This window comes from Hevea brasiliensis, chromosome 11 (assembly GCF_030052815.1).
Source record: "Hevea brasiliensis isolate MT/VB/25A 57/8 chromosome 11, ASM3005281v1, whole genome shotgun sequence".
In the NCBI taxonomy this organism is placed as follows: Eukaryota; Viridiplantae; Streptophyta; class Magnoliopsida; order Malpighiales; family Euphorbiaceae; genus Hevea; species Hevea brasiliensis.
In genome coordinates this window covers 95,601,746-95,620,992 of record NC_079503.1, presented here as the reverse complement: position 1 = coordinate 95,620,992, position 19,247 = coordinate 95,601,746, and the positions used below count along the sequence as shown (strand labels likewise).

General features: G+C 35.7%; 1 non-coding gene across 1 annotated transcript; it reads right to left on the bottom strand.

The window, feature by feature from the left end:
- Positions 1-7,269: 7,269 nt before the first annotated feature.
- Positions 7,270-7,376, bottom strand: LOC131170914 (small nucleolar RNA R71). Its single transcript, XR_009141678.1, has one exon. It is a non-coding gene; the product is annotated as a small nucleolar RNA R71 (small nucleolar RNA).
- Between the last annotated feature and the right edge of the window lie 11,871 nt (positions 7,377-19,247).

Here is a 19,247-nt window from a genome sequence, read left to right as displayed (position 1 = left end):
TTTTATTTGTAGCTAAATTTTCTATGTAATTATATTTATAATTTATCTTTGAAATTCTATATAAAAATATAGTTAAAAGATAATTTTTATATAAAAATATAGATATTTAATTAAAATTTAAAAATAATTTTATTGAAAATTAATGACAATAAAATACAGATAATCAAAATATTAGTTATAATATATAATTTAAATAATATATAATCAAATTTGAAATGAATTTGAGTTTGAAATTTAATATCCACGACGAATTTAATTTTTCATATTGAATATCCATTAACTATATTTATAAATCTTTATATATTTTATTTTATATAAAATAAAATTTAAATATTTTATAAAATTATTAAAATTTTAAAATATAAATTATTTATAAAAATAATTTTTTATATAAATTTTTAAAATATATAAATTTATATAAATTTAAATATTTTTTAAATAATAATAATTATATTTCAAATGAATTCAAATAGTTAAAAATAAATTTGAATAGAATTTAAGGTAAATTTAAAATTTATAAATATTAATTAAATTTAAATTTAAATACAATGATTTTTGTGTACTTTACCGTCCCTGCCCCTACGCATAAATGATTTTTGTATATTGGTGTTTAGAAATTAAAAAAAAAAAAAAAAAAACAAAAAAAAGCTATCAAGTGGGAGACATGGATCTCTTCACTGGCTAAGTTTGTAACATAATTGGCTGAGCAAATATACGTCACAGAGAATGCCAATATTGTACATTGGTCTTTAACATTAAGAAAAATGAAAATAGAAAATGGGACCTTATTTCTCTTCAATGTTGACTTTAGAATGCCTTACCCTCCACGGCGAAGAAGCTTAATTCTACCCAGAAATTTCAAACCATTAATCCTTCATTGATATATGGTAATAATTTTTTCTTGCCTAAATATATAAGTTTACCCCTGAAATTTATTAAAAAAATCTCGTGACGCCCTTAATTTTTAAAATATCTCATGAGATACTTCAATTCCTATAAATTTCTCGTAAAATATTTTAATTTATATATAAAAGTAGAATTAAGATACATTTTAAATTCTAGTCAATAAATCATTATGTCAGCGCATTTGGAGTTCACTCTATTTAATTTTAGATATATTAATTATATTTTATAAAAGTTGAAATGTGCTTTGAAATGTTTCAAAAGTTTAGCAAGCGGTGAGATTTTTCTTTTTCTTAAAATTAAAGTGTGAAATGATATATTTAATAAAACCTAACTAGGACGAATTTGGATAATATATAATCATGTTTGGAACGGGTTTATTTTTTCATGTTGAGTGTATATTACCTATATTTATAAATTTTTATATTTTTTATTTTATATAAAATAAAATTTAAATATTTTATGAAATTATTAAATTTTTAAAATATAAATTATTAACAAAAATAAATTTTTTATGTAAATTATTACAATGTGTAAAATTAGATAGATTTAGATATTTTTTAGATAATAATAATTAAATTTTAAATGAGTTTGAGTAATGAAAAATAAATTTTAATTAAATTTTAAAAAAAATTAAATTTTAAAAATATTAATTAGACAATGGCTTTTGCGGACTTTACCATCCCTAACCCTACGCATAAATATCCTAGAGGATGCGAGAATTTTCGTTTTTCCACGAGTCAAGTAGATGTGGATCCACTTTCACTTGAGTCCCTTTCCATGGGTTGTCTTTTGTGCTTCGTTTTTCTTGCTTTCTGATTTTTCAACTTTCCAATAATTGGAACTAGGATTCATTCAATCACGAAGAAAGTTAGAAACAATCAATAAGTTTGCTGACTAATTCATAAAAATGTAAACCATTCTTATAATTTAAAGACCCAATTATATATATATATATATATATCAAATTGACGTATTTATATCCCTATAAATATTTTTTTTAAAGAAAAATAAAAAAATAAAGAGAAAATTATTTTAGAGTTTTATTAAAAAAGTAAAGAGAAAATAATAAAATTTTCTTCCTCCACGTCTTAAACCTTCCTGTGGTTTCTAATTTTAAATTTATAATTTTATATTCTAGATAGTTTTCTATAATATTATTATTTTTTTTTTATAGAAAATGTGTTCCATAAAAATATGAATTTTTATTTCACATGAGGAAAGCCTAAAGCAATTAGAACAGAGGAATTAGATTTTATTTTTGCGAGTGGTTTAATTTTGTTATTAAAAATGTAAAAAAAAAAAATTATTAGATGCATTAAAAACATTAAAATTACACTCATAAATGTGTGGATTTCTCTGTAAACTATGAAAATTAAATTTTATATTTATGTGAATAAAAGAAAATTACTTCTAATATATTTATAATTTGTAAAAAAAAAAAAAATTCTTACCAATGGGCGTTTGGTGTGAGTGGTTTGGCATTCTTATCTTTTATGTAACATCCCGTGTGGAAAAGGAAGGTCTCAGCTGGAGCGGTCCTCTGGGAGGGCAAAACTCGCTGGTGCCCTTGTCCAAATGGGGAGGCAGGAATGAACCGAATCATACATTAAAATGGGGGAAACTAATTACTAGAGGCTCCTTTTGGTGGAATAACTTGGAGAGTTGGAAGAACTCTAGGGTTAAGCGTGCTTGCTTAAGAGAAATCCTAGGATGGGTGACCTCTTGGGAAGTTCTCCATTCTACCTATGGGACAAAACTGTGAGGCTTATAGCTAAAGTGGACAATTCCTCTAGTGGTTGGAGCAGGGCGTTACATTTTAAGCGAGATTAAATGTTTGATCATCGTGAATAGAGACGATACCATTAGGAGTACTTTACCTCTTAGTGGGCCAACTCCGTGCCAACAGGATTAGCCCTGATCTATTGGGCTGGGACATCTGTGAAATATATATAAAAAAAATAATCTTTGAGCAGTCAAAAGTCGATCACGAATTAGTCGAACCTTCTCTGAAGTTAATTGTATCAACTCTTGTCTAGTAAGCCTTCTTTCTCCAACTTCATCCCAACAAATCGGTGACCTACACTTTCGACCATATAATGCCTCATATGGAGCCATCTCTATACTTGCCTGATAACTATTATTATAAGCAAACTCCACTAAAGGCAAATGATGATCCCAACAGCCACCAAAATCCATAACGCATGCACGAAGCATGTCCTCTAATGTCTGTATGGTCCTTTCTGACTGTCCATCCGTCTGAGGATGAAAAGTAGTACTAAAGTCTACTCGTGTTCCTAAAGCTTCTTGGAATTTCTTCCAAAATCGAGAAGTAAACTGAATACCACAATCCAAGACAATGGAAACTGGAACTCCATGAAGACTAACAATCTTATTTATATACAATTGTGCAAGTTTAGCAAAGTCATATGTAGTCTTCACAAGAAGAAAATGAGCAGATTTTGTTAATCTGTCCACTATCACCCAGATTGCATTGTAACCACCTCGTGTACTAGGTAGACCCACAACAAAGTCCATGGCAATATGCTCCCAGTTCTACTCAGGAATAGGCAACGACTAAAGTAACCTAGATGGTCTCTGATGTTCTGCCTTAACCTGTTGACAAGTCAAACATTTAGCAACAAAGTCTGCAACATCCCTCTTCATGCCACCCCACCAATAATGCTCCCTTAAATCACGATACATCTTAGTTGAACCTGGGTGTACTGTGTAAGCAGAATGGTGTGCCTCCTCCATGATTTCTCTTCTCAACTCATAAACATTGGGGACACAAAGTCTAGTGCCATAACGAAGAACTCCATCATCATTTAATATGAACCCTTGACCTTGGCCTTGATGAATACTATCTATAATCTCACACAACTTAGAATCCCTCTTCTGAGCAGCCTTAATTCGATCAATCAAGATAAGCCTAACTTGAAAATGTGCTAAGAATGATCTAGCCATGATTTCAAACTCTACTCCCTGATCTAGCAACTCATGCAATTCACCAATCAGAAGCCTCCTCTTGGTAGATATATGGGCTAAACTACCAGAAGACTTCTTGCTTAGAGCATCAGCCACCACATTAGCTTTTCCAGGGTGATACTGTATGGTGTAATCATAATCCTTCGGCAATTCTACCCTTTTCCTTTGCCTAAGATTAAGATCACGTTGATCAAAAATGTATTTGAGGCTTTTATGGTCAGTGAAGATTTCACAAGTCTCACCATACAGATAGTGCCTCCAGTTTTTTAAAGCAAAAATTACTGCAACCATTTCCAAATCATGAGTTAGATAATTCTGCTCGTGCCTTTTCAACTGACTAGAAGCATATGTAATAACCCGTCCATGCTGCATCAAAACATATCCTAAATCAATTCTAGACGCATCACAATATACTGCATAACCCCCTGATCCAAACGGAAGGGCTAACACTGGTGCTGTAGTTAAACGAGTCTTAAGCTCTTGAAAACTTTTTTTCACAAGCCTCAGACCACTGAAATTTCACATTTTTCTATGTCAACTTAGTTAAAGGTGCTACAATATGAAAGAAGTCTTGAACAAACCGTCTATAATACCCTGCTAAACCCAAGAAACTATGAATCTCTGACAAAGTTGTGGGTCTAGGCCAATGAAGCACTGTCTCAACTTTCTTCTTATCAACACACACCCCATCCTTAGATACTGTATGGCCTAAGAAAGCCACACTATCCAACCAGAACTCACATTTTGAGAACTTGGCATACAGCTTGTGTTCCCGTAAGGTCTGAAGGACAATTCTCAAATGCTGCTCATGTTTCTCTTTACTCTTTGAGTACACTAGAATATCATCAATGAACACTATAACAAATTGATCTAAGAAAGGCTTGAAAACTCTATTCATGAGATCCATAAAAGTGGCTGGAGCATTGGTAAGGCCAAAAGACATTACAAGAAATTTATAGTGTCCATACCTAGTCCTAAAGGCCGTCTTGAGTATGTCTTCTTTCTTGACCCTCAATTGATGATACCTGATGCATACATTTTGCATAGTCATTTAGGTCTAATTTCATAACCATTTTTATTTGATTATTAGTCATTTTTAGCTAATTTCATTAGTTAATTAGTTAGTTTTTCATAATTGTCGAATTTTGGATTAATTTGTAATTTTTACTTTGTTTTGTAGGAAAAATGGTGTTTTTGAAGGACTGAAGAGAAATTTTGCCATTGAGGAGTGACTTCTACAGCCAAAGATGTCAAAAACAAGTTTTCAAGCTGAAATATGCATTGATCAAATTGTGCATAACTTGCCGCATAAGCTATGCAGATCTGCATAAGGAGAAAAATCACTGTTCCAGAACCAACCGAAATGTGCATAAGGAGACTGCATAGCTTATGCACATTCTCGCCTCCCTTATGCACCTTCACGGAATTGTGCATAGCCTATGCACCAAGTCATGCGATCGCATAAGTGAACCAGAATCGTAGCGCATAAGGGACTGCATAACTGATGCAGTCCAATTATGCAGTCCCATAAAGGGTTCATTAATGAGCTTGCATAAGATTGCCTCAGATAATTCTTCCTAGAACATAACATTGTATGGCTCCATGTCAGAAAAATGCTATAAATAGTCTCATTTTCCCATTTTAGAGAGGAGAACAAAAGGAGCAGAAAAGGAAAGGGGAGGAGAGGCAGAATTTGAAGAGTCACTTTCACCTTCCACACCATTTTCAACCAAGATTTGCAGATTTCTTTCTTTTCTTACATTTTTCTACATTTCGAGTGTTTAATTTCTTATTCCTTAGCTTAGATTAAAGCTTTATTTCCATTTAAACTCAATATATCTTGTAAGCATTATGGATAGTGAGTAGTTTTACTTTGATTATGGAGTAAGGGTTGTAATATTTGAGATATTTTGTGGATTTTGATTGGGTAATCCATATTTTGTGGTCTTAATGAGTTTTATTCATTTCTTGTGTGCTTAATGACATGCTTAGTGTAGGATCCCATTAAGTAATGTTCTTAATCCATGGTTGAAGCACCGAAAGGAGAAGGCCTTGTGATAGATAATCAAGAAATTGGACTTAATTAACTTAGACCTAGAAATAGGCTAAGGATTAAGAGGATTCACAGATTAATTAAAGAACTTAATGGGTCTTAATTAATTCTAAGTCCACGAAAGTAGGATTAGTTTGATTAAGACACTCTTTGTCTCACTCGAAAGGGTATTCAAAGGATTTAAGAATTAATCTCCTTAAAACCATAAGTTTCACAAAATTGGATAACCGATTTAAAATCCCAAAATAGCTCGAATATGAAATCCCGAACTCCGGAATCGCCTTTTTATCATTGCTAATTTTCAATTGAATTTACTTACTTGCCATTTTAAAATCTTGCCATATTTCAATTTGCTCCTTTCAATTTGATGCAATTTTAGTTTAATTAATACATTGATGATTAGAATATTAATTTTGCACATATAGATTTCACATTCTCAATACCCATCAATTCATTACTTTAATTTCAAAAATATTTCGATTTAGTCAACTTTTATATTAAAAATTCAATCATTAACTCAACTCCTCATGGGAACGATATCTTTACTGTATTACTTGTACGACCCGTGCACTTGCGGTTGGGCCACATCAAGTTTTTGGCACCGTTGCCGGGGAGTTGTTTTGTTTAAGATTGAATTCTTGATTATTTTAGTTGTTTATAGTTTTATTTTTGTTAACTTTTCATTTTGTATTTGTTTGTTATTTTTCAGGTACTTCTAACCTTTTATGAGAAGAGCTAGAAGCACAAGTGACACATCCTTACCGTTTAATCCTGAAATTGAAAAGTTTTGTAAAGCCAACAAGAAAAAAACCAGAAGAAGGAAAGAAGCATTGAGAGAAACTGAATTAGAAGCAGACATGGCTGATGAGAGAATTAGAATTGGTGTTGGTAATATTGGAAATGATCGAAACAATGAAAATGAAGCCCAAGGGGAAGAAGTTGTTAATGCAAACGTGCCTAGGGGAAGTATGATGGATCATGCTTTTCCTCGTTTTGATGACTTGAGGGAGAGCATAGCAAGACCAAGGATTGATGCAAATAGTTACAAGATGGATTTTGGAGTTCTTCAAATGATTCAAAATTCTCAATTCGGAGGTCATCCTTCAGAAAATCCTCATGCACATCTGAAGAAGTTTGCTATGATCTGTGACATGCAAAAACAACCTGGAGTGTCTGATGATGCAGCAAGATTGAAGCTATTCCCATTCTCTTTGAAAGATAGAGCATTGGATTGGCTTGATTCTTTATCTCACAACTCCATTACAAATTGGGAGCAACTCACTAATGCATTTCTTGCACAATATTTTCCACCTGGAAAAACTTAAGAACTAAGGAATCAAATGACAGCTTTCAGACCAAGAGAGGATGAAACTCTATATGAGTCATGGATGAGATGGAAGGAATTAGAGAGACAATGCCCACATCATGCCATTGCAAAATGGATGATAAACCAGAATTTTTACACAAATGTCACTCCTGCAATTAGAGGGATTATTGATGCTCAAACAGGAGGAGAATTTATTATGAAGCATGAAGATGAAGCTTATGAGCTATTGGAGAAAATTGCAAAGAATACTCATCTTTGGAGTAGTCCGAGAGGACCAGCTCCAACTCAGAAGAGACAAGCTGCTGGAATGTATGATCTTGACCCATTCAACATGATTAATGCAAAATTTGATGCACTTACAAATGTCCTTGCTAAGAAGATGGAAGATTTAAGTATGTTGGTTAGTTCATCATCATCAGCTGGAAGTTCACAACAAGTTGCTTATGCAGAGGAAACTACCAGCTGTGGAATAGATTATGGAGAACAAGCAGCATATGTTGGTAATTATGGAAACAAGCAAATGGGGAATCCTTACTCTCAAACTTACAATCCAACTTGGAGGAATCATCCCAACTTTTCATGGGGAAATCAGCAAAGTCAAGTTCCAAATCAGAATTTTCAACCACAACAGCAAAGTCAAGTTCCATATCAGCAAAATAGGCAAACATTGCCTAATTTTCAGCAGAAAAATATGAATCCTCCACCAAAACAGCAAGAACAAAATTCCACCACTGAAGCTTTATTGCAACAAATTCTTGCTAACCAAAATAAGCATGATGAGGAGATGAGAGAAATGAAAGCAAGGCTGGAACAGATGCAAACACATAACAGAATGCTGGAAAATCAGATTGCACAACAAGCATCTTCCTCAGGTGCTAAATCTTTTGGGAAACTACCAAGTCAACCAGAAAACCCAAGAGAGCAATGTCAAGCTATTACTTTAAGAAGTGGGAAAGTTGTAAATAATGATGGGAGTGAAAAACACGAGAAGAGTGAAAATGATGAGAAGAGAGAAAATGAGAAAAATACTGATGAGAGTGAAAAACAAGAGAGTGCAGAAAAATGTAAAGAGGAAATTGAAGAGAAGGAAGAGAAGTATATACCTCCTGAGCCCTACAAGCCACAACTTCCCTTCCCACAAAGATTTCACAAAGCCAAGCTTGATAGGCAATTTGGGAAGTTCTTAGAGGTTTTGAAGAAACTTTACATAAATGTGCCTTTTGTTGATGCTCTTTCACAAATGCCCTCTTATGCCAAATTCTTGAAAGAAATTCTTTCAAACAAGAGGAAACTTGAAGACCATGAGACTGTAGCTTTGACAGAAGAATGTAGTGCTATCCTTCAAAGGAAGCTTCCTCCAAAGCTTAAGGATCCAGGGAGTTTTTCAATTTCATGCCACATTGGGGAGTCATGTTCTACAAAAGCTCTATGTGATTTAGGGGCTAGTGTTAGCCTTATGCCCCTTTCCATCTATGAGAAGCTCAACATGGGAGATCTAAAGCCAACCCACATTTCTCTTCAGTTAGCTGACAGATCAATCAAGTATCCTGAAGGGATTTTGGAGAATGTGCCTTTGAAGGTTGGAAAGTTCTATATACCTGTTGACTTTGTCATCTTGGACATGGAGGAAGATTCTAATATCCCAATCATCTTGGGAAGACCCTTTCTAGCTACAGCAGGAGCATTGATTGATGTTAAGGGAGAAAAGCTTACTCTTAGAGTTGATGAAGAGCAATTGGTTTTCAATATTAATAACTCTATGAAGAAGCACCATTCTGAAGCTGATACTTGCTTGAGAGTTGATATTATTGATGAGCTGGTTGAAGAACATTTCAGAAAGAAATATCCAGAAGATCCACTTGAAAATTGTTTGGTTCATGGAGGATGCATAGACTATGACAACCCTCATGTGGCTGCATATGCTCAACACTTAGAGGAAAGTCCACCATTCATTTCTGCTCCAGTTTTTCAACTCACACAAAAGGAAATAGCAGAATCTAAGCAACCATCATTCAAGGAAGAAGATGCACCTAAGGTAGAACTTAAGCAACTTCCTTCTCAGTTCAGGTATGAATTTCTTGGCACTAATAACACTTATCCAGTAATTGTAAATGCAAACTTGAGTACCTTGGAGGCTGATAAGTTGTTAAGAGTGTTGAGACAATTTAGGAAAGTCTTGGGATACACCATAGATGACATTAAGGGAATAAGCCCACACTTTTGCATGCATAGAATCATTTTGGAAGAAAATTGTAAGCCATCTATTGAACATCAGAGGAGGTTGAACCCAAATATGAAAGAAGTTGTTAAAAAGGAAATTTTGAAGTTGCTTGATGCAGGGATCATATATCCCATCTCAGACAGTACTTGGGTGAGCCCAGTACATGTTGTCCCAAAAAAGGGTGGAATGACAGTTGTCAAAAATGAAAATAATGAATTAATTCCCACCAGAACAGTGACTAGTTGGCGAATGTGCATAGATTACAGAAAATTAAATGTTGCCACTAGAAAAGATCATTTTCCACTTCCCTTCATTGATCAGATGTTAGAAAGATTGGCTAGGCATTCTTATTTTTGCTATTTAGATGGGTACTCAGGTTTTTTTCAAATCCCTATCCATCCAAATGATCAAGAGAAAACTACTTTCACTTGTCCATATGGAACCTTTGCTTATAGAAGGATGCCATTTGGGTTGTGTAATGCACCAGCCACTTTTCAAAGGTGCATGATGGCAATCTTCTCAGACTTCATTGAAGACATAATGGAAGTTTTTATGGACGATTTTTCTGTTTATGGATCTTCATTTGACATATGCTTGGCTAACCTTTCTAAAGTTTTGCAGCGATGTGCAGATACTGACCTTGTGTTAAACTGGGAAAAGTGTCATTTCATGGTCCAGGAAGGGATAGTGCTTGGACATTTGGTGTCTAACAGAGGAATAGAAGTTGATAAAGCCAAGGTTGAAGTGATAGAGAAGATGGCTCCTCCTACCAATGTCAAGGGAATTCGAAGTGTCCTAGGACATGCCGGGTTCTACAGACGCTTTATCAAGGATTTTTCTAAAATAGCTAAACCTTTGTCTAATTTGTTAAGTAATGACACACTATTTGTATTTGACCAAGAGTGTTTGGATGCCTTTTGCAGGTTGAAGCAAGCCCTTATCACTGCACCAATCATGCAACCACCTGATTGGAGCCTACCCTTTGAAATTATGTGTGATGCTAGCAACTATGCAATTGGGGCTGTTCTTGGTCAAAGAAAGGACAAAAAGGCTTATGCTATTTATTATGCTAGTAGAACACTGGATGAGGCTCAAACAAATTATGCAACAACTGAAAAGGAATTTTTAGCAATTGTCTTTGCATTAGAAAAGTTCAGACTTTACATTATTGACTCAAAGGTGGTTATATTTTCAGATCATGCAGCAATCAGGTATTTGCTCCGTAAAAAGGAGGCTAAACCTAGGCTCATTAGGTGGATTCTGATGTTACAAGAGTTTGATTTGGAGATTAGAGATAAGAAGGGAGCTGAAAATGTAGTTGTTGATAATCTTAGTAGGTTGAAATTGGATGATGAAGAATTGGATGAAATCCCTATTGATGAGTTTTTCTTGGATGAACAACTTTTCTCTCTTGTTGCTAAACTACCTTGGTATGCAGACATTGTGAATTATCTATCTTGTGAAGTTTTACCTCTAGGTATGACATGGCAACAAAAGAAAAAGTTTTTACATGAGGTGAAGTTTTATAGATGGGATGACCCTTTACTCTTTAGGAGATGCTGTGATGGTTTAATAAGGAGATGTATTCCTGAAGAGGAGATACAGAGTATTATGCATCATTGCCATGCTTCTGACTATGGAGGACATTTTGGAATCTCTAAAACAGCTAGTAAAATTTTGCAAGCTGGTTTTTTTTGGCCAAATCTTTTTAAGGATGTGAGGAAATTTGTGTTGGATTGTGATAAATGTCAAAGGAGTGGAAATTTGTCAAAAAGAGATCAAATGCCCCTAAATAATATTCTTGAAGTGGAATTATTTGATGTTTGGGGAATAGATTTTATGGGACCATTCCCTCCTTCATATGGTAATAGATACATCTTAGTTGGGGTTGACTATGTGTCAAAGTGGGTGGAAGCTATTGCAACTCCAACTAATGATGCTAGAGTGGTAGTGAAATTCTTGAAGAAATTTGTCTTGAGCAGATTTGGAGCCCCTAGGGCTGTAATTAGTGATGGGGGTTCCCATTTTTGTAATAAGCAATTTGAGAGCTTAATGAGAAAGTATGGTGTAGTGCACAAGATAGCTACCCCATACCACCCTCAAACTTCAGGACAAGTTGAAATTTCTAACAGAGAGCTCAAGCATATTTTGGAGAAAACAGTGAACAATTCTCAGAAAGATTGGTCTATCAAACTAGATGATGCTTTATGGGCATATAGGACTACCTACAAAACCCCTATAGGAACTACTCCCTTTAGGTTGGTGTACGGTAAGTCTTGTCATTTACCTGTGGAGCTAGAACATAGAGCATATTGGGCCATTCAGACCTTGAATTTCGATCTTAAGCAAGCTGGTGAGAAAAGGTTGTTACAACTTAATGAGCTTGAGGAATTGAGGATGGATGCTTATGAAAGTGCCCGTATTTACAAAGAAAGAACTAAAGTTTGGCATGATAAGCATCTTAGGAAAAAGGAATTCAAAGAGGGTGATTTAGTTTTATTGTTCAACTCAAGATTGAAATTGTTCCCTGGAAAACTTAAGTCAAGGTGGACTGGTCCATATAGAGTTTCTAAGGTTTTCCCTTATGGAGCAATTGAAATTTGGAGTGAAAAATCTGGGAATTTTAAGGTCAATGGGCATAGATTGAAGCACTACATAAATGGAGACCCAATAAAGGGAGCAAGCTGTTACAAGCTCTCCAATCCCTCACCTCTTTTTCACTGAAATTCATGAAGAGTCCAGCTAAGGACTATAAATTAGCCCTTTTGGGAGGCATCCCAAGTCCTTTTATTTTGCTTTTGCTGATTTACTTTCATTTTCATTGATTTTGTTTTTATCTTGAATCTCCCCAAATTCAATTTTTGACATTGTTAAAACTTGTCCCTTGTAGATGCATTTCAATGAAGAAAGGCTGGTGAACTGTTGGGGAAGTGATTCTTAACTTGAAAATTTTGTCCTTCAAATTCTCCCAAAAACTGATTGGTTTCTTTGCATAACTGTCAGAGGCTGCAATCTGGTTTATGCAGAGGAAAAATGAAATCTGCAGCAAAAAGGGTGTCTGCAGCAAATGGCTTGTGTTTTTGGTGAGGTTGGATGTATTTCAATGGAGGAAGGTTGGTGAACTGCTGAAGCTACAATCTGGTTTATGCAGAGGAAAAATGAAATCTGCAGTAAGGAGAGGTCTGCAGCAGATGGATTATGTCCTTGGGTTGCTACCTGGTTTATGCAGAGCAAAAAAATGACATTCTGCAGCAAAGAGGGTGTCTGCAGCAGATTACTTAAGTTCTTGGTGAGGTTGGGTGTGTAACTTTTTAATATTTGTGCTTATAATGTTAATATGGTGGTAAGTGAGTCATTTTTGCAGTTTTGAGCTTATTTGGGTTGTGGGATTCAAGGTAGGTATGCTGCATTTTCTTGGCAAAACTTGGAGAGTTCATTTCATCATTTTATGCAGATTTTATTTAGTTTCAATGTGCTAAATGTTGATTTGCAGAATTTGAGTCAAAATGGCATGGTTCTCAAAGGTCTTTTATGTAGGATCCATTTCTACATGCTTGTGTGATGCATTTTTGATGAACTTTGTATATATTCATGTGTTTTTGGTGAAAATTTCTCATGGTTTATGCTTCATAGAATTATATTTCATCATTCTAGGGTATTTTTCACACTTGAAATTCATGTTCCATTGCAATCTTAATCTTGTTGAATTGTGCATAAGCAACTACATAGCTTATGCAATCCTGCATAACCATAATTCTTGCCATTTTTCACCTTTATTGTAAGTGTATAAGGAGAGTGCATAGCTTATGCAACTCTGCATAGCCTAATTCTGTCAAATTTCATATCTTTAGAAACTTGCATAAGCAAAGTGCATGACTTATGCACATTTGCATGACTTCAAATTCTTCATTTTCTCTCTCTGCCGAAGTCTGCATAAGGAGGGTGCATAACTTATGCACTTCCGCATGACAAAAAACTCTGAATCTCCAAACCTGCCGAGGGGTGCATAAGCAGAGTGCATAGCTTATGCACTTCTGCATAACAAGAAACTCCAAAAATCCAAACCTGCCGAGGGGTGCATAAGCAGAGTGCATAGCTTATGCACTTCTGCATAACCAAAAATCCGAAAATTCCACAACTGCCGAGACATGCATAAGCAGAGTGCATAGCTTATGCACTTCTGCATGACCCGATTCTCTGAAAATTCAAACCCACCGAAGAGTGCATAAGTAGAGTGCATAGCTTATGCACATCTGCATGACCACCAACCCAAATTCCAAAAGTTGCCGAAGAGTGCATAAGCAGAGTGCATAGCTTATGCACTTCTGCATGACCCGATTCTCTGAAAAACCAAATCTGCCGAGAGGTGCATAAGGGGAGTGCATGACTTATGCACTCCCGCATGACTTCACTCCTAAAATTTCAAAAGTTGCCGAGACCTGCATAAGCAGAGTGGATGACCTATGCACTTCTGCATGACATATTTTTCTGAACTTCAAAACAGGGTGAAACTTGCATAAGCTAGTGCATAAGCTATGCACATTCACTTTTACCTTATGCAGTTTTTACAAAACCCGTTTAAATCAAATTTTTTCCTTTCGGCAAAATTTTTTTTTCTTTCCCACCTTCACCCGATATCCCTGTTCACTGTCTTTCTCCTCTCCCGATCCTCATTCCCGCATAACCCTTCCCCTTCCCTTCTTCTCCACTCGTATTTCCACCTCCTAAACCCTAAATCTCTTCGTGTATATTTTCTTTCCCCCTCATTTCTTCCATCTTCTACATCGGCAATGGAGTCGCCTCCCCATTCCCGTCCAGCTTCCCCTCTCGAAGTCTCGCCATTATCAACGATACCTCCTAACCCTAATTCCCCTCCACAGGCGACACCCCCACCACCTCCCACAACCATATACAAACGAAAAATCCGGTCGAAATCTGTGCGACCCATGTCCTCTGCCCCTCCTCTATCTAAACGCAAGGAACCACCCACCCCATTGTCGGAACCACCACCCAAAAAGCCAAAAACTCCAGTCTCCACACCCTCTTCCAGCAAAAAGTCAATTTCAGTAGCTTCACAGGTATCAAAGCTACCTTGGCCTCTTCCTGATACAATTCAAAAGGCAGCTTTTAAGAGACTCAAGGATAGGAGGGTACAACCCACTAGGTATATTTCTGCCGATTCTCTACAATCTCTTGGTTTATTTGACAATGTAGTTGCATATCTTGATGGTATGGGTTGGATGGGATTTGTGCATAAGCAGGAGATAGTTTATCCAACTCTAGTTTTGGAGTTTATTTCTTCATTCTCTGCTACCCTCAAATTGCATGATGTAGACCATAAGCCAATTATGAAATTTAGATGTTTGGGGCAAAATAGAGAGCTGTCATTGGACCAATTTCATAGCATTTTTGGTTTTGCAATTGATGGGTTATTTCGGGTGCCACATACTGGAGTAGAGGTAGCCAACAAGGGTATTTGGAATGCTGCCCAATTTTGGAGAATTATCACAAACCAACCTCAAACTTTCTCTGCTGGAAGATCAAAAACCTCCCAAATACTTGACCCTGCACTTAGGTTTATTCATAGGCTGATTGCTAGCACCATATTGGGCAGAGGGACTAGTTCTGGTGCTGTGGGGAAATCTGAATTATTTATGTTATGGTGTGCATTTCACAAGGTCAAGGTTTCCCCCGGTTATTTCTTTTGTGAGCATATGTTGCATATTGCCACTAAATCCATAGGTGACATTGTCCTGGGTGGGCTCATAACAGTTTTAGCTAAGCATTTTGGTTTTAATCCTGACGAGCACCCAATACCAGCACTTGTGGACACTTTATATTTTGATGCTACACACTTAACCAAAACAGGGTTCAGTTTGCCACATTCTGACTTTGCACAACCTGCAGCAGAAACTGAGCCCATTGCACAACCAGAAGCCCAACCTTTTCCATCACCCCCACAGCACTCCACTGAACCCATGCCACCCCCTCAGCCTGCACAGGACACCCCAGCAGCCTCTGCTCAGCCCATACCTCCTACAGCTGAACCTTCCTCATCCACAACCCCTCCTGCATTCAACACTAAAGCCTTATTCACCTATCTTGATAGGCTTAGTGATGATATATACTTTGTGGATAGGAAGCTTGACACTGGTCTTGATACACTCAAGGATCGTCATGATCACCTATTTGACCTTGTCATGGAAACCAGGGACAAGCAGAAAGAATTGAAGGAGATGGTGAAGCAACTCATGATCTTTCTGGGCATGCCACCCCCACCTCCATCACCTCCTCCAGCACCATCATTTCGACAGCAGGCAGCAGCCACCAGCCCCTTAGCAACATCTTTGGACAAGGGCAAAACAATAGAACTAGATTAGCTTCTGTTTTACTTTTGTTCAATCTTGTAGGACCTTTTCTTTGTAAATATGTTCAAACATTTATAGTTTGTTTTGAATTATGTTTGTTTGTTTTGAATTAGTTTGTTTTAAATTCTGTTTTTCTTGAAGTTTTATTGGATAGCTATTCCATTAATTTTCTTAGATTTCCCTTTTGTACATATTTACCCATACCCTGTATATATTTCAATGCTTCTACTGCTGGTTGTACATTTCCCCTTGCTAATCCTCATGCAGCAGCTTTTGTATACACTGCACAGGCTATGAATTTCCTTATGCAGATATTTTGCACAGCCTGTGCAACCCTTTCTGCTACTTATGCATAACTGCACAGGCTGTATTCCCCTTATGTAAATGTCCTGCATAGCCTATGCAACCCATATTGCCACTCATGCAGAACCGCACGGCTTATGCACCCTACTTATGCACATGTTCTGGACAGCACTTAACTCTGCATAACCTGTGCAGCTTCTTATGCATCCCTTTATCTTGAATTCTCATATGCTCCATACCAGGTAACTCTTTCTTTTTGCTCTTAACCTTTACAATTCCTGGTAATTACTATTTGCTTTGACTTTTGATAATGCATTACTTCAGACATTGAGGACAATGTCCAATTTTGAGTTTGGGGGTGCACATTTTGATTTTTGCTTTATTTTTCACATTTTGAGTATAGGAGCATCTCATCCCATTCCATTTACATATATTGTAAATATTTACATACACATCCATACATACATATTCATAACTCATTTACACACACATTACACATTTACATACGCATTATACATATACAAATAGACAAACTGTATACATTGCATACAAATAGACTTCCTCCATTTAGTTAATGCATTACTCATTTTAGGAATCATGCATCACGCATTAAAATCTTTTGCCAAATCCCTTGAGTATTGAAAAGCTGCCTATGAGAGTGATTTGACTCACCTTTTAGTTGGGTTTCTGGATTGAAAGTTTCTTAAGAGGTGCAAGATTTTGAAGTGTCTATCCCTTGCCTATATCTTCTTAGCCAAAAAGCCACCCAACTAGTCATTTGGAGATGGAAGTGTTTAGAGGGAGTTATTGGATATAAGGTAGTCAAATGATGTCTCACCAATCCTAGAACAAATTTTCTAAACCTTTCAAGGCGAAATACCAGCTTGTACTTGAAAAGAGAGATGATTAGGCATTCTTTGATTTAAACTTTCTCATTTTAAACCTTTGGCCTTTTTCCTAATTAAAATTAACCCTTGCAAACCCCTTTGAACCTTTTTATTCCTAATTTTTCTTGAAATCCTTATTGCTACCTAGCCAATGAACCAAACACTCCAACCCTTTTCATGAGAATAATATTGAATATTAGGTACACTTTCTAAAAAAAAATAATAAAAATAAAAATAAAAAAGGAAAAAAATATACAATAAAAGGGAGAAGAAGTGCTTGTCATCTTGTAAAAGTGCTAGTATATGTGCTTTTCACTATTGCCATTCAAAATGAAAGAAATCCACCCAAAGTATTAAAAGGAATGAGTTTGGGGGTGGCAATTTTAGGGACAATCATCAAAAGAAAATGCAAAATACAAGTTTAAAGTATCAAAATGTCCCTCCATTTTTATGTGTTTTGCTAGCACTTGACAATTCTCATTGTGTACTTCTCTCCTCCATATATACAAAAAAAAAAAAGAAAAAGAAAAAATTATAATAAAATAAGAAGTGTACCTTATGTTGTTAAGATTGGAAATATTCTCATGCTTTGAATCCTTTTTACCCATTCTTCTTCTTAGCCTCATTTTGAACCCCATGGCCCCATTACATCCCTAAAAAGACCTTTGATCTCTTGATAGTACTTGCTACATTAGTGGAGATAGGAGTAGGGAATTTGCCTATGGGATTGGAAAACTATTCATTCATTCATTCAATTCCATCATTCCATATAGAGACACTTTGACTATTGATTGTTCTAGAATTCCTTTTGAGCATGACCCTCTCTTTTGATTGGTTGGTTTAGGGATTTTGAATGATAATTGACTTGATGGCTAAGCGGTAAAAGCTTGGATAAGCATTAAATTCTTTGCATTTTGAAGGATGGGTATATGGATTGCTGGTATGGCTAAAGGGGTGTTAAGTTACTTTAATAGGTGATTTTCATAGCTCTTTGGATAAGGCACCCCTAAAAATTTTGCATCACATTTTAAAGTTTGCTTGAGGACAAGCAAAAGTTTGAGTTTGGGGGTGTTTGATGCATACATTTTGCATAGTCATTTAGGTCTAATTTCATAACCATTTTTATTTGATTATTAGTAATTTTTAGCTAATTTCATTAGTTAATTAGTTAGTTTTTCATAATTGTCGAATTTTGGATTAATTTGTAATTTTTACTTTGTTTTGTAGGAAAAATGGTGTTTTTGAAGGACTGAAGAGAAATTTTGCCATTGAGGAGTGACTTCTACAGCCAAAGATGTCAAAAACAAGTTTTCAAGCTGAAATATGCATTGATCAAATTGTGCATAACTTGCCGCATAAGCTATGTAGATCTGCATAAGGAGAAAAATCACTGTTCCAGAACCAACCGAAATGTGCATAAGGAGACTGCATAGCTTATGCACATTCTCGCCTCCCTTATGCACCTTCACGGAATTGTGCATAGCCTATGCACCAAGTCATGCAGTTTCGCATAAGTGAACCAGAATCGGTAGCGCATAAGGGACTGCATAACTTATGCAGTCCACTTATGCAGTCCCATAAAGAGTTCATTAATGAGCTGGCAGAAGATTCCCTCAGATAATTCCTCCTAGAACATACCATTTTAGGGCTCCATGTCAGAAAAATGCTATAAATAGTCTCATTTTCCCATTTTAGAGAGGAGAACAAAAGGAGCAGAAAAGGAAAGGGGAGGAGAGGCAGAATTTGAAGAGTCACTTTCACCTTCCACACCATTTTCAACCAAGATTTGCAGATTTCTTTCTTTCCTTACATTTTTCTACATTTCTAGTGTTTAATTTCTTATTCCTTAGCTTAGATTAAAGCTTTATTTCCATTTAAACTCAATATATCTTGTAAGCATTATGGATAGTGAGTAGTTTTACTTTGATTATGGAGTAAGGGTTGTAATATTTGAGATATTTTGTGGATTTTGATTGGGTAATCCATATTTTGTGGTCTTAATGAGTTTTATTCATTTCTTGTGTGCTTAATGACATGCTTAGTGTAGGATCCCATTAAGTAATGTTCTTAATCCATGGTTGAAGCACCGAAAGGAGAAGGCCTTGTGATAGATAATCAAGAAATTGGACTTAATTAACTTAGACCTAGAAATAGGCTAAGGATTTAGAGGATTCACAGATTAATTAAAGAACTTAAT